Genomic DNA, 12,066 nt, shown 5'->3' on the forward strand with positions numbered 1-12,066 from the left:
TATGTCCTCACGTCAACACAACAGACGACGCACAAAAATGATGGAACTTTTTCTTTTTGTGTGTGTGTGTGTGATAATCTTTTACATGCAAGAGACAGTCAACACAACGTAGAGGATGTATAAACGTTACGTAATAATGCCCATACTGTAGAATTATATGGAAAGGAGGTACGAGTATGGACAACAGTTGGGAAACATTTCTCCTCGGACAGAAGGAACAGGTGCGGGGCTTCTGGTTGCGGTACTGCACGCAGATCTCTTCCGTGGTGGTCCGATATGTTATACTGCCTTTACCAAAGCGTAACCGAAATGGAGCGCTGGATGGGAGGGCCGGATGGATATGGTCAATGTGTTAGACGATGTACACCCATGGGACACACACGCAGGCATGTTGTGTGTGCAGCAGGTATACCGATCAAATCGCTGGCGTTTTCACTTTGAAAAACTGTACGAAGAAATGAATCACCATCTTTTTAGGTTCGGCTACAACCGTAACGAACTCCGCCTTTCCCAATGCAAAAAGAAAAACTAGGTTAACAGAGTTCTCTGTATCGATGTTATTGAGGTGGTATACACGCATTTTGCTAACAGGAAGAATGTACTCGGGTACAAACCGATCAACGATGAAAACGATCATTGACACACATTTGAATTTATTGTCTTGTTCTTTTTTCCTGTTGGAATAGCAAAACAACAAAAATATTCGCGATTGATGAGGACGTCTATGTGGGGGAGGCAAGTCTTAAGAGAAATAGAGACGGTGGGGGTAGTAGAAAATGGCGAAGGAATAAATGAAGATGAAGATCTAATGAAAATGGGGAGGGTCTGTCGGCGCGTGACGATCCTCTCGCCTCGGCTGCACGTTGCGGGTTCACGCCGACATGTATCGTGAGGTCACGCACGATTAAAACATCATTTTCCAATCTTCCACCGGTATAGGTACCTTCTTTTTATTTTTCTTCTTTAGAAACACACATTTTCATTTGACGGTCCTCTTCTTTTAAGGCTGCTTTGGATTTTTACTGAGCAAATGGTTAAATGAATGGCGGCCCTGTTAACCCGGGTGCCATGACGCTGTGACGCAGGAAACCAACCACCTTTCATTTTCGACCAGACGGGAACCAATGGGCCTGTCTCTATTTTTTTTTTATACAAAAAAAAAGGCGATTCGAAAATTTCAGAGAAAAGGTAGTCATTTAGGACGGTGAGGGGAGAAACAAAAGAAAAACCAACACACAGGGGGGAGGCAAAGGCGAAGGGGCAGCACTTTCTCTTCTACGCGCGAGAAAGGAACGTTATAAGCAGCCGCGTTAAGAACTTAAAAAAAAAAAAAGGGAACTGGAATTCTTTTGAAAATAATTTTTCTTAAGAAATTACAAAAAAAAAAAAAAATAGACAAAATTCTCGAAGAAAACAAGAAACGAAGAGAAGGGGCAGCGGAAGTCATTTTACGGATAGACGGAGACAGCCGTAAGGCTCGTATACATAGTAAAAAGATGTTGTTGCATTAAGGCCTTCAAATATATACTGGTACAGGGATGGCTCAGTACAACATTTCCCTACGTGGTGCAATAAGTTCTGTACGACTGATTTGAGGTTAACACTTTTTTTTCTCTAGTCGCTGATGGAAAGCGAAGTGAAAAGGCTAAACTGGAAAGAAAAAAAATCTGCCATAAAAGAAGAAAACCAAATATGCATAATACAAATCATATATTTATTTTTTAATATGCAGATAAGATGAGCTATGTATATACGTTTATACAAAATGTTTTATCGCGTAGCGAAGCCGTTGCATCAGCCGTCGTACGTCAATTGCATCGTGATGGAAGGTCTATAATGGGCCGTCTAGTAAACTTTAAAGATCCGTCAAGAATTGAACAGGTATTTGTTGGTAGGGCCGAGAGTTTATAGACGTTTGTGTGTGCGTATGAGGCAGCTTTTGCGTGAACGCAACCCATTCCTTTAAATGGGCAGGAGTGACGGTGCAGGGAAGAATGAGGAGAAAATGAATCGAAAAAAAAAGGAAAAACGAGAGGGCCAAGCTCTCGATCCTCTTCCCCCTTTTCTTCTGTATAGAGACAGGTAAAAAAAAAAAGAGAAGGAAAATAAATTAAATTAAATAAAAAAAAAAAACTTTCGGTAGTGAATGAAATGAAACACACACACACAAATCCAATGGGTTCTTTTTTTTTTTTCATGGGAAGTTTACGCTAGAGAAAAGAATCTGAAACCTCCTGTGTGTGTGTGTGTGTGTGTACGTGGGTAATATACTGTGTCTGGTTTGTGTGAACGAGTCCAGGAGAAAGTTGGCCCGCCCAGGGGGGTCGACCAAACTGTTGCGCGCTGCTGTTGAGCTGCCGCCCGTGCACGTACTACAACCGGCATGCATAAATTCATTTCATTTCGACCTCGTACACTACAAATACATTTTTTAAACACACACACAAATATAACAACAACAACAACAAAGAATAGTTTTATTTTTTTTTATGTTGAAATTTTTAAAATTCAATCAACGTCAAATCGATAAAGAGAACAAAAAAAATATTTACCTGGAATGGTGTCACGATGAAATCCGAAGAAAGAGCCAATGATTGACCGCTGATAACAATTGAAGGCGAATGTTGAAACGTACCCGATTGAAATCGAAGAAAGAAAAAAAAAAAAGAAAAATCGAGATGGGTTTGAGGTAACGGCTACGATTGTCGATGAGTTGTGTGGTTTAATGCAACTCATTCGTGTCGATATTTACCTTTCCATGTCGTCCATCTCGCTGCTGTGCCTGTGCATTTCGAAATCATTTTCTCCTCTCTCCATCCGCGTTCGTTTAACGAAGCGAAAATAAGAGCAAAGTCGATGATATCTATAGAGCTTTCCTGTATTACATCAACGTGTGTTGAACACTTGCGTTAATGGCTACGACCCTTCCACAGTTTCCATGAATGACGCACGAACGGCATGAGACTCTCGGCTTGGTAGCCATGGCGACAGTCACGCCCGCTAGCCGGTGGGTGACGCATACGCGGAAGCTCACAAAGTGAAAAGAGTTCCTGCCTTTGACTGATGTCTTCGATGCTGAACATCGACTTTAGTAGCAATTTCTTGGTCAGTGGATATGCAAATTTCTAATTTGATTTTTATTGAGGAATAACTAGAATACGTCGATAATGGCGGTGATAATTATGAATAGAAGAAACAGGTACCCAGGTGGAGAGAATTGGACTTTTGAAGTTAAAAAAACAAACAAAACAACAAACAAAATGTTAAAAAACAAAACCAAAATGAATTCAGGAAATTGTTGTTGTTGCGTACAGGTTGTGTTTGAGCACTGGCATTCCGATTGGGGAATTCTTTCAGTTTGCAAGCCAAGCAAATGTATACACAAACATAACTGGTTTTCTTCTTCTTCTTCTTCTTCTTCGTTTTTCTTTTCTTAATCAGTTGAATCGGATCCCGGCAGAGTTGCCTCATCCTGGTGTAGTGGCAGCAAAACAACATGGGACGGTGGAGGAAGGGGCCGAGAAACGAGGAGAAACTTTCTCCTGGACTCTTCTCCCCCGGCCTCTCTCTCTCATCGGTGTAATAAAAAATAAAGAATCCAAAAGGAACTGAGAAAAGAAAAGAAACATTTGATATTTTCTCTCTCTCTCTCTCTTAGCTTTTCTTTATCCTCTATCGTTTTTCTTTTTTCTCTTTCATTTTCTTCCTCTACTCGACTTTTAAAATACCCACGTTTTTCATTCTTCAATCTTTCGTTCTACCTGTTTCTCTTTCATGTTTTTTTTTTTTTGCTTTTCACCTGTCCTGATTCAACCCCAGCCTACTTATTTACCATTCGATTCAAACATACTGCATATGTAATAGTATGCAACTTGATGGATCAATGGGTTGTCTACGACATTGCAGCACAGTTTCTTTCGTGCAACATCACCGGTGCCCTGGAGTAACGAATGTTGAATATATTTTTACACCGTATACAGTTTGAATCTCGCGGGCTGGGCCTCCCCCCTTTGCTTTTGTATTGGCTCTCCCAAAGACAACCACATTTTGTACATCGATACATTCGAAATCTACGGTGCTAGAAGTTAATTTTTCACCTTCTCTTTTCTTTTTTTTTTTTATTATCTCGGCTCAAACCATCCCCCCCCCCCTCCAAAAATAAAAGACCATACGTAATATACTAAATACATAAACAGGGAGAAGACATAAGAAACAGGAGAAACGAACATTACACGCCGAAAGAGAACGAGGGAAAGAGAAAAGACGAGGATGGGTGATGACGATGATGATAAGAAAAATGGAGAGAGAAGGAGAATGAGAGAGAAAAAAAAAAGAAGAAGGAAGGGAAATAACGCAACTAGCAAAAGAAAAACGACGCACCTTTGTCCTGCATACCTGAGCGCGTTCAGCTGTTGCTTCTGGCGTCTCCGTTTGACTTTGCTCCCGCGATTGCCGTTCGGCTTGTTGCGCTAAACGGAATAATAATTAAAAAAAAAAATTTATATAAATAAACAAATTTCAAGTATTTTTTGTTAAAAAAAAAATTCCGCTTCTATTCGTTACGTTGGTCACGAGACACCATCGATTTATGGTTTGTTTGAATTTTTATTTTTTTTTTTGCTACATTCATTCATTCTCAAGTTTTTATTTTCGCTTCTGTCATTTGGCGAAACCGACCACAACGACCATTTCACTAGGGGAATTCTTTGGTCAAATATGAAAAGCAGATCGGTCCTACTTTTGGGGACTGGAAATCGAACGAGTTGCCACGAAATCTGGAATTCGAAAAAACAAAACCGGCAACCCGAAAATTGACGGACGAGAATTTTTCTTTCACAGCTGATTGGCGGCATGGCTCTCGATGTCGAGATCTTGTGAAACGGAAAAAATGGAGAACATCCACAACAACAATTGGATTTTCGTAATGAAACAAAACGAGTTGTTGCTGTCAATTTTGTTTTTTTGTTTTTTTGAAAGTTTCCAGTTAGTTATTACTCAGGTACGGTGACCACCATCAGTCCGGTTTTCAAAACAAAAAACTCTGCTCGACTGTCCTCTTCTTCCTTTGAATCAATTTTTCGTTTACGTACGTAGTGCACATCAAAAGGAATTCTACAGCGACTCCCCGTTTTGAATTGATTTCATTTCGATAATCGAAACGATTTTGGTTGTCATCTCTTTCAATTCTTTTCGAACGACGATAGGACATTTTATAATCTCGTGGCCTAGTAAAATGAAATCGAAAAGAAGAGCAAAACGGAGAGAGACGACGGCGCAATTAGACAGGAATGCGTGACTGGGCCAACAAGCGGCAGGCGGAGTAAAAGAGGGGCGTGATGACTGGGCTGGTGAGACGAGTGCGCATCTGGAAAGAAAAAAGATTCATTTCTTTTACGCTTCTCACTGAGAAAGAGAGACAAAGCCAAGCAAATAGAGAAAAAAAAAAATTTGTTTTGAAGTTCTATAAAGTTGTGGAATGCAAGTGAAAACGCCGGTGAAAGGGCTCTGACAGGTTCAACGCTAGCGGCGCTAACGGCCAGCAAGGGAAAGGGGGCAAAAGAGGGAAGAAACCACACGGGCGCATCAAGTCACGTAACGGCCAGCCAAAAAACTTGAAGAAGAATATATTTAGGAAAAAAAAAAAAAAGATTACAACCGAGCCCCAAAAAAAGACTTGCCCTCCTCTTAGACCTCCAGCAACCCGTCGACCTCCTCATGATGGCCTACTCCACCTGTATATGGAGATCAGCAGCGTCAGGGACGCAAACCAACATGTGCACCTAGACACAACCTATACATTTCATAGATATGAGTGTCTACTGGCCATTTTTTATTTATTTTGCACTTGTTTGATTTGTGTATAATACACAAAAGCAGAGCTTTAAACGTGTTTCTAAAGAAAAAATGTTTTACAGCCTATATGTTTAAACTAAAGCCGGCTGGTTTTGGTTTTGTTTGTTCTCGAATTCCTTTTCAGAGTTGCCTATTTTCCTATCTTCTTGCTTCCTTGAGGGGGGGTTCGATTCTCTCTCGAAAAAAACAGAAAGAAAAAACGTGGCTTTCCTCCTCCACCTGCTCGAGGGGGTGAAAGGCATGGTATAGTAGAGCAAGTCAGTGCTAGTGCCCGTGTATCCTGTAAGCAGTGAAAAAACAAGCTGACAAAACTCCGCAGCAAGTCAAGCTTGCAAACAACCGCACCATATCACAGGTATAGAACTCTCTGTTTCTCTTTCACGCTTGGCTCGTCTGTCGCTGTTTCTTATAAGAGAATCGGATGCTCTTATAGTTCCGTGTATAGCATCGGACAGAGAGGAATTTTCCACCCTCTTTTTTTTTTCTCACATCTAAAAAAGTTCCCTTTTCTTTTCTACCTGTGTGATTACCGAAGGCTCTCAGCTGTCCCCTTATGAGAATGAAAGAGAAATCAACATCTTTCTATATGTCTACTACATGCCGGCCTATTATCTATTGTGTGCAACGCGGTGCACAGCAAGAAAGCGTTCGAAAATATGGGCATGATTCTTTATTTTCTATAGCATCATTAACTTAAAGGTATTGATGGAAGACAGTCGCTCATCATTTCTCGTGTACGACACACCTCCCCCTTTGAAAAATCAAATGACAAAACGTGTATGAGATGGGGGGAAAGAAAAACGTGGAACAGGGTCCCACCCGGAATGAAAAAGAAAGCAAAATAGCTGCGTGACAAGTCTGGATGGCTAATATAACCCACCCTGAAGCATCGAAATTCCCTCGCTTTAATTTCATTAGGTTTTTTTTTTTACGTTTAAACACACACATAGCCACAAACGTAAAAAGTTTCCATTTCATTTCTGAACGTTCATAGGCCTGTTTAGGCCTTTCTAATAGCCTGCACATAAAAAGAACAAAATGTGGACTCAACACAGGTATCTATATAACATTTATATTCTATTGTAAAGGAAGGGGGGAGCTGTATAGATATAGTAATAGTAGCAGTAGTAAAAAAAAAAGCTCTATACAGGTAGATATTATATATTATTACATTATAGACTATAGCTCTTTCCCCGCTTGATGAGATATGAAATAATGTGCCGACGTATAGCCGCCACGCAGCTTCCAGCCCATTGCTTTTGGGTATTATGTATATCTATATTTATGCCTATAAAGGCCAATGGGTCTGATGGCCATTCAAACAGGTGGGCCAAAGAGGAAAAAACAAAAAAAATGTGGGAATGGAGATCACGGAAATTATGAGCTCATGTTGTCCGACCTCAGACGAACGATGACCAACACGCAAAGTCAATTTATTAGTCCCGATAGTATAAGGTGAAGTTTACCTTTTTTAATGACTGAGGCCCATACGTAAACGAGCAGGGCACTTTGAAATGCCGATAACACGGGAAGGAATGAATTATTTTGGAAAAAAAAAAAAATATGTACAGTAATATATATTTTTGAATGGTGGTGATGGAGGCAAAAGAAATGTATTGGTCTATAGGTGCAGCATGGGGAGGGAAAACTCTCGTCAATGTGTCTACGTAGGGAAGATGGTTATTTATAGGTAGCTATAAATATTATTTGGGATGCTAGAGAATGAAACGGAAGATCAATCACGTTGGCTCTGGGAAACTGGTGGCCGTGGAGAAAGCTCAAGCCAACGAGAGCTTTGGACCCATCCGGAAAATCAACCGAAGAGTTTTCTTTTGCCAAAAAAAAGGAACTAAAGAAAACAAACGGGAAAATCGAAGAGAACAAATAAAAAAAGAATAACAACAATCTTGAAATAAATAACGAGAGAAATAAATTTCAAAGGAACGGGAAACTGGCCATCGCTAAACGTGCGCTTCATTTGCCTGTATATTCAATAGGGAAGAGATATCGATGTAATGACACTCCAAAAAAAAAGGCCGGCCATCGGTTTCCGCAACAACGAGACCAATCGTCATGACGTCATGATACATCGAGACTGTCTGCGGCCAATCATTGAAGCTCTGCAGTTTTTCGTACAAAGTTCATCGTCTTTTTCAGCTCACCGTTACGGATGACTAATGTTTTGATAGATATATAGTAGCAAATCGTGAGGCTATATAGACGCGGGGAACTGATTGTAACGTATCCGGGCGCGGTTGGCTTATTTGCATGCAGACCCTCCTGGATTTTCAACTGTTTTTGTTTGCACACACACACACGGCCATGTACGTACCAATATTTGTTAAGGTCCTCATTCTCACGGTTCACAGTTCTTTTTAGCTGACCGTCTCTCCAAAGCGCCCCTTTCTCTCGTCATAAAAATAAATTAACACGAAAAAAGAAAAAGTTGATGTATAAATAGCCAAACGTTCAGTGCGATGGATCATCCTATTTTTGGTCATTCTCTTTTCCTTATTTTCGGAGATAAAATAGGAAACTAATTTTGCATTTCTGTTGTTGTTGTTTTATTGGCATTGGGACGCGTGTCGTAACACTCTTCGTATAGTGCCCATCACTTTGTTAAACATTTTGTGTAATAGACACGCTCAGCTTGATGCACATCCTGTTGAGATGACGACACTTTGTGCAGAAAGACAGCCGCCATGCACTTTGAATGATCAAACAGCCCACAGCAGCCGCCAAGCAGTAGTTTTAGATATGCCCGTTTGGCCAAGTCACAATTTGCTAGCACATGCCGCTTTTATTATATAGAATTTTTTTAAGTAGTATGCTCACTTTGTTTTTGCGATGTAATATTTTTTTTGTTTTATGTCCGTCGACGCCATCATGTTCGCTCTTTAGGCACAAGAAAAGAAACTGCAGGGGGGGACACATATAAAATCGTCGTAGGTACCATGTCATAGCCGTGTCCAAGAGCAATAACGTTACGACTCCCACGCTAGAAAACAAAACAAAAATGAAGAGCCAATCGGCCAACTATCCGTCAAAAAAAGGGGAAGAATTTTCGGAACGAGGACAAGCAATAACAGACCCTCATTACAGTCTAATTTACCGTTTCCGCCTTTAAAAAATAGGACCAAAGAGGCCAGTACATTTATATCATGATCGATGTAATGATGTAGAATTTTTTTGATTTTTTTTTTTTGAGTTCTTATGTGTCGGCGAAATAATTCGACACACCAGTTGATTGCAGTCGTTTCGTTGCGCAACAATTGAATGGTGTACTGTCTGCGTGAAATGGATCGTATAAGCAAAATGGCGGTGCTCGTGAACTCGTACACAACAACACAATCATTGAAATCGATAATAAATCGATCGATCTATCATTTGCAAATGTTTTCAATCTTTAACTGTCAAATGGCTCGATCACGTATGTAGGTCCTTTTGAAAAGTAAACAAAACAAAAGGATTTTATTTTTCTTGTTTCTTGCCAACGCTCTTTAACCTCTGACCCGATTTTGTCACAACTGCATTTCTTCTTCGTTTTCTTTCTTTTAACGACATGGTTTTTATTTTATTTTTTACGTAAAAGAGAAGAAAAATAGGTAAAAGTTTCCCATCCGTCCGTGTCTTATACCGGTAGTACAACCGCTACGTGCCAATCACCGGCAAAAACAAAAAAAGAGAAAAAGTTACCTGCAAATGTTACACACGTGAGTTGCTTGCTAAATAATTCTTCTTTCCCGTAAAACAAAACAAAAGCTAGACTGATGTTCTATCCTCATTTTTACACTTCCTCTCCATTCAAACGAAATGTGAACATTCGAAAAGAGAACAGCGCCATTGATCGCGCCAAACGTTCCATCGCTTACGTAATGAACGTCATCCATTAGGCAGTTTGCGTGATCGGTTGCAGTCTAAAACGAGAAACCGATCGATGAAATGGAGGCAGAAAAAAACATTACCCTGTTATCTATGTAACGGTATAGCCATTACAAATATTAGCTGGTTCGTTTGTTGCAATGGAAAGAAATGGAAAGTTTGCTAAAAAGAAGAAAATAACAAATTCAAAACTGACAAAAACTGGCTCAATGATAGTAGCGCATGTAGGTTCATGAAATCCGATTAAAACAGGAATGACAACAATGAAAAAAGGAAAAAAAATTGGTGATGACCTCCATTCCGTCCGTGGATGCCGGCCACTGTTGCGCCAGGCACCACCAACACACCGCAATACGATCAGTATATATAGGAACGCTGGAAGGCGTCTTGGCGCTGGAATGAAAAGGAGAGAAGAGAAGCAATAAGCAAAGCAGCACACAAATTCTACAGCTAGATACGTGCGTGTGTGTATAGAAAGGAGAAAATGTGTGCTTTTTTGCTTGCATTAGCATGCGCCCAAAAGTTTGGCTGTATAGTAAGGAAGTGAGGTATGCTGATGTCCTGATTATCAGGCGGATGCTATCGACACTTGGTCGTAGCACTGGTCTTGTTTTTAAACAAAAATTGCAACGTATCGCGCGATGGATCGAGCTGGAAACATCCTCATTGCATATATATTTAAATGACGGTCAATATTGTGTCACCTGTCTCAGCTTAATATAGCACGTATTTCGTCTTAATCTCGTTGCATTTGCATCAACCTGTTACGGATGTTATCCCATTGAAAGCCGTTTAGATCCCATCCATTTCAATTGGACGGACTTCAACGGCAGTCTATTACAAATATGTCTTGTGTGTGCGGTGTTACATGTTGACAATTACATCGTTTGTATCCGCTTTGTAATCCAACGACGACATCATTGTATGGTGATTAATCACTTGCGCGGGATTTCAACATTTGTGATGCCCAACCGTGCCATCAGGTGACTCGCCGGACGCCATATGTTCTACGCTGTTTGAGTCTAACTCTTTTATCGTGACTGCGCTAGCTTTTTTCTCCACTATGCGATTAAATACACTTAATAAGCGAGTACAAGTGTCCTTTTCTTTTCGCCATTCATTGTAACACAACAATAAGAAGCCACCGGGTCCGTCTGTATGAATGTAATAGCATCAATCAAATACGACGATCATTCGCGTTGTCGAGCAAAACAATCGATACGCGTCTCATTTTCTCAAATGATTTGATTGTTTTATTCTTGACGTTAGACGGTATAGACGACTACATTTTCTAATTGAATGCAATGCGTATCAGACTGTTCCATCTATTGCAGTGAATCTTAAAAAAAGGTTTTTTTTTTTTTGTGCTGGATGGTGTGGTTGCAATTCGGCTGCTGCTGGACCACTGCCAGGACAGCCACTGGGCCCGTTAGTATCTTATGTATATACCGGTGCCTAGTGCCAGGAATCCCGGAATATGGGTATGTAGGATAAGAACATCCTCCTGGGCATGGGGCGTTGAGGCTATTTGGCCGAATGCGTTTTGTTTTGTTTTCGTTTCATCAAATGTTGTCGCCCGTGCGCCGATATTGGCCGCGCTCAGCGCATCCTATCGATGGTCAAAGAGTTCCAACTTCTCGTTTACTATATAACACACACACTTTTAAGTTGAAACGTATAACAATCGACTCGGGAAACAGAATAATGAATAAAAGAATGAAACATCAAAAGAATTCGCCTGTAGCTTCGTTTTTTTCTTTCTTTCTTTCTGAAATTGACTTTGCGGGGTGTGCGATTTCGCGCGATGACGAAACACAGCCGGACGCACCAACACACACACACAGAGAGAGAGAGGGGAGAGAAGAGAGTAGAGAGAAAGAGCAAAATTTTCTTTCTATTTCTAACTCCTCCCTTTTTTTTTCTCTCTTTCTCTCTCTTCTTCTTCTTCTTCTTTTTTCTTCCTCTTCCTATTTTCATCTGCCGTGCCGTGCACGTCTTATGTAGGACCCTTTTCGTACTGTCGACAGGTTTTTTCTCTTTCTCTTTCTCTCGACAAGCTCTCCCTGCTGTAGCCTGGCCTCTCTCTTTCTCCGTCTTCTCCCTTTTTTTGCGTTTCCAACATGGGCTAACCCACCCAGTCTGGCCATCCCACCGCCTTGCCCGGCACACTATTGCCTACTAGGCAAAGCCAAACTAGCTACAGAGCTTGCCATCGTTATGATACCTGGTGTGTGTCGGCCGTATAGCTTTAGAGAACCATCACCACCCCACCTTGGCTCCTTCCTCGTTTTTTTTTTGTTCTTTCTTTCTTTTGGTGAGGAGGCTATAGCG

At 40.7% G+C, this 12,066-nt stretch overlaps 2 long non-coding RNA genes across 2 annotated transcripts; one reads left to right on the plus strand and one right to left on the minus strand.

The window, feature by feature from the left end:
- Window positions 1–1,733: 1,733 nt before the first annotated feature.
- Window positions 1,734–3,604, minus strand: LOC116921699. Its single transcript, XR_006643382.1, has 3 exons — window positions 2,753–3,604; window positions 2,553–2,601; window positions 1,734–2,068 (listed from the first exon to the last, which is right to left on the minus strand). It is a non-coding gene; the product is annotated as an uncharacterized LOC116921699 (long non-coding RNA).
- Window positions 3,605–4,164: 560 nt separating this feature from the next.
- Window positions 4,165–5,115, plus strand: LOC123469653. The gene is made up of 2 exons (XR_006642949.1): window positions 4,165–4,591; window positions 4,698–5,115. It is a non-coding gene; the product is annotated as an uncharacterized LOC123469653 (long non-coding RNA).
- The last annotated feature ends 6,951 nt before the right edge of the window (window positions 5,116–12,066 follow it).

This window comes from Daphnia magna, linkage group LG1 (genome assembly GCF_020631705.1).
Source record: "Daphnia magna isolate NIES linkage group LG1, ASM2063170v1.1, whole genome shotgun sequence".
Lineage (NCBI taxonomy): Eukaryota > Metazoa > Arthropoda > Branchiopoda > Diplostraca > Daphniidae > Daphnia > Daphnia magna.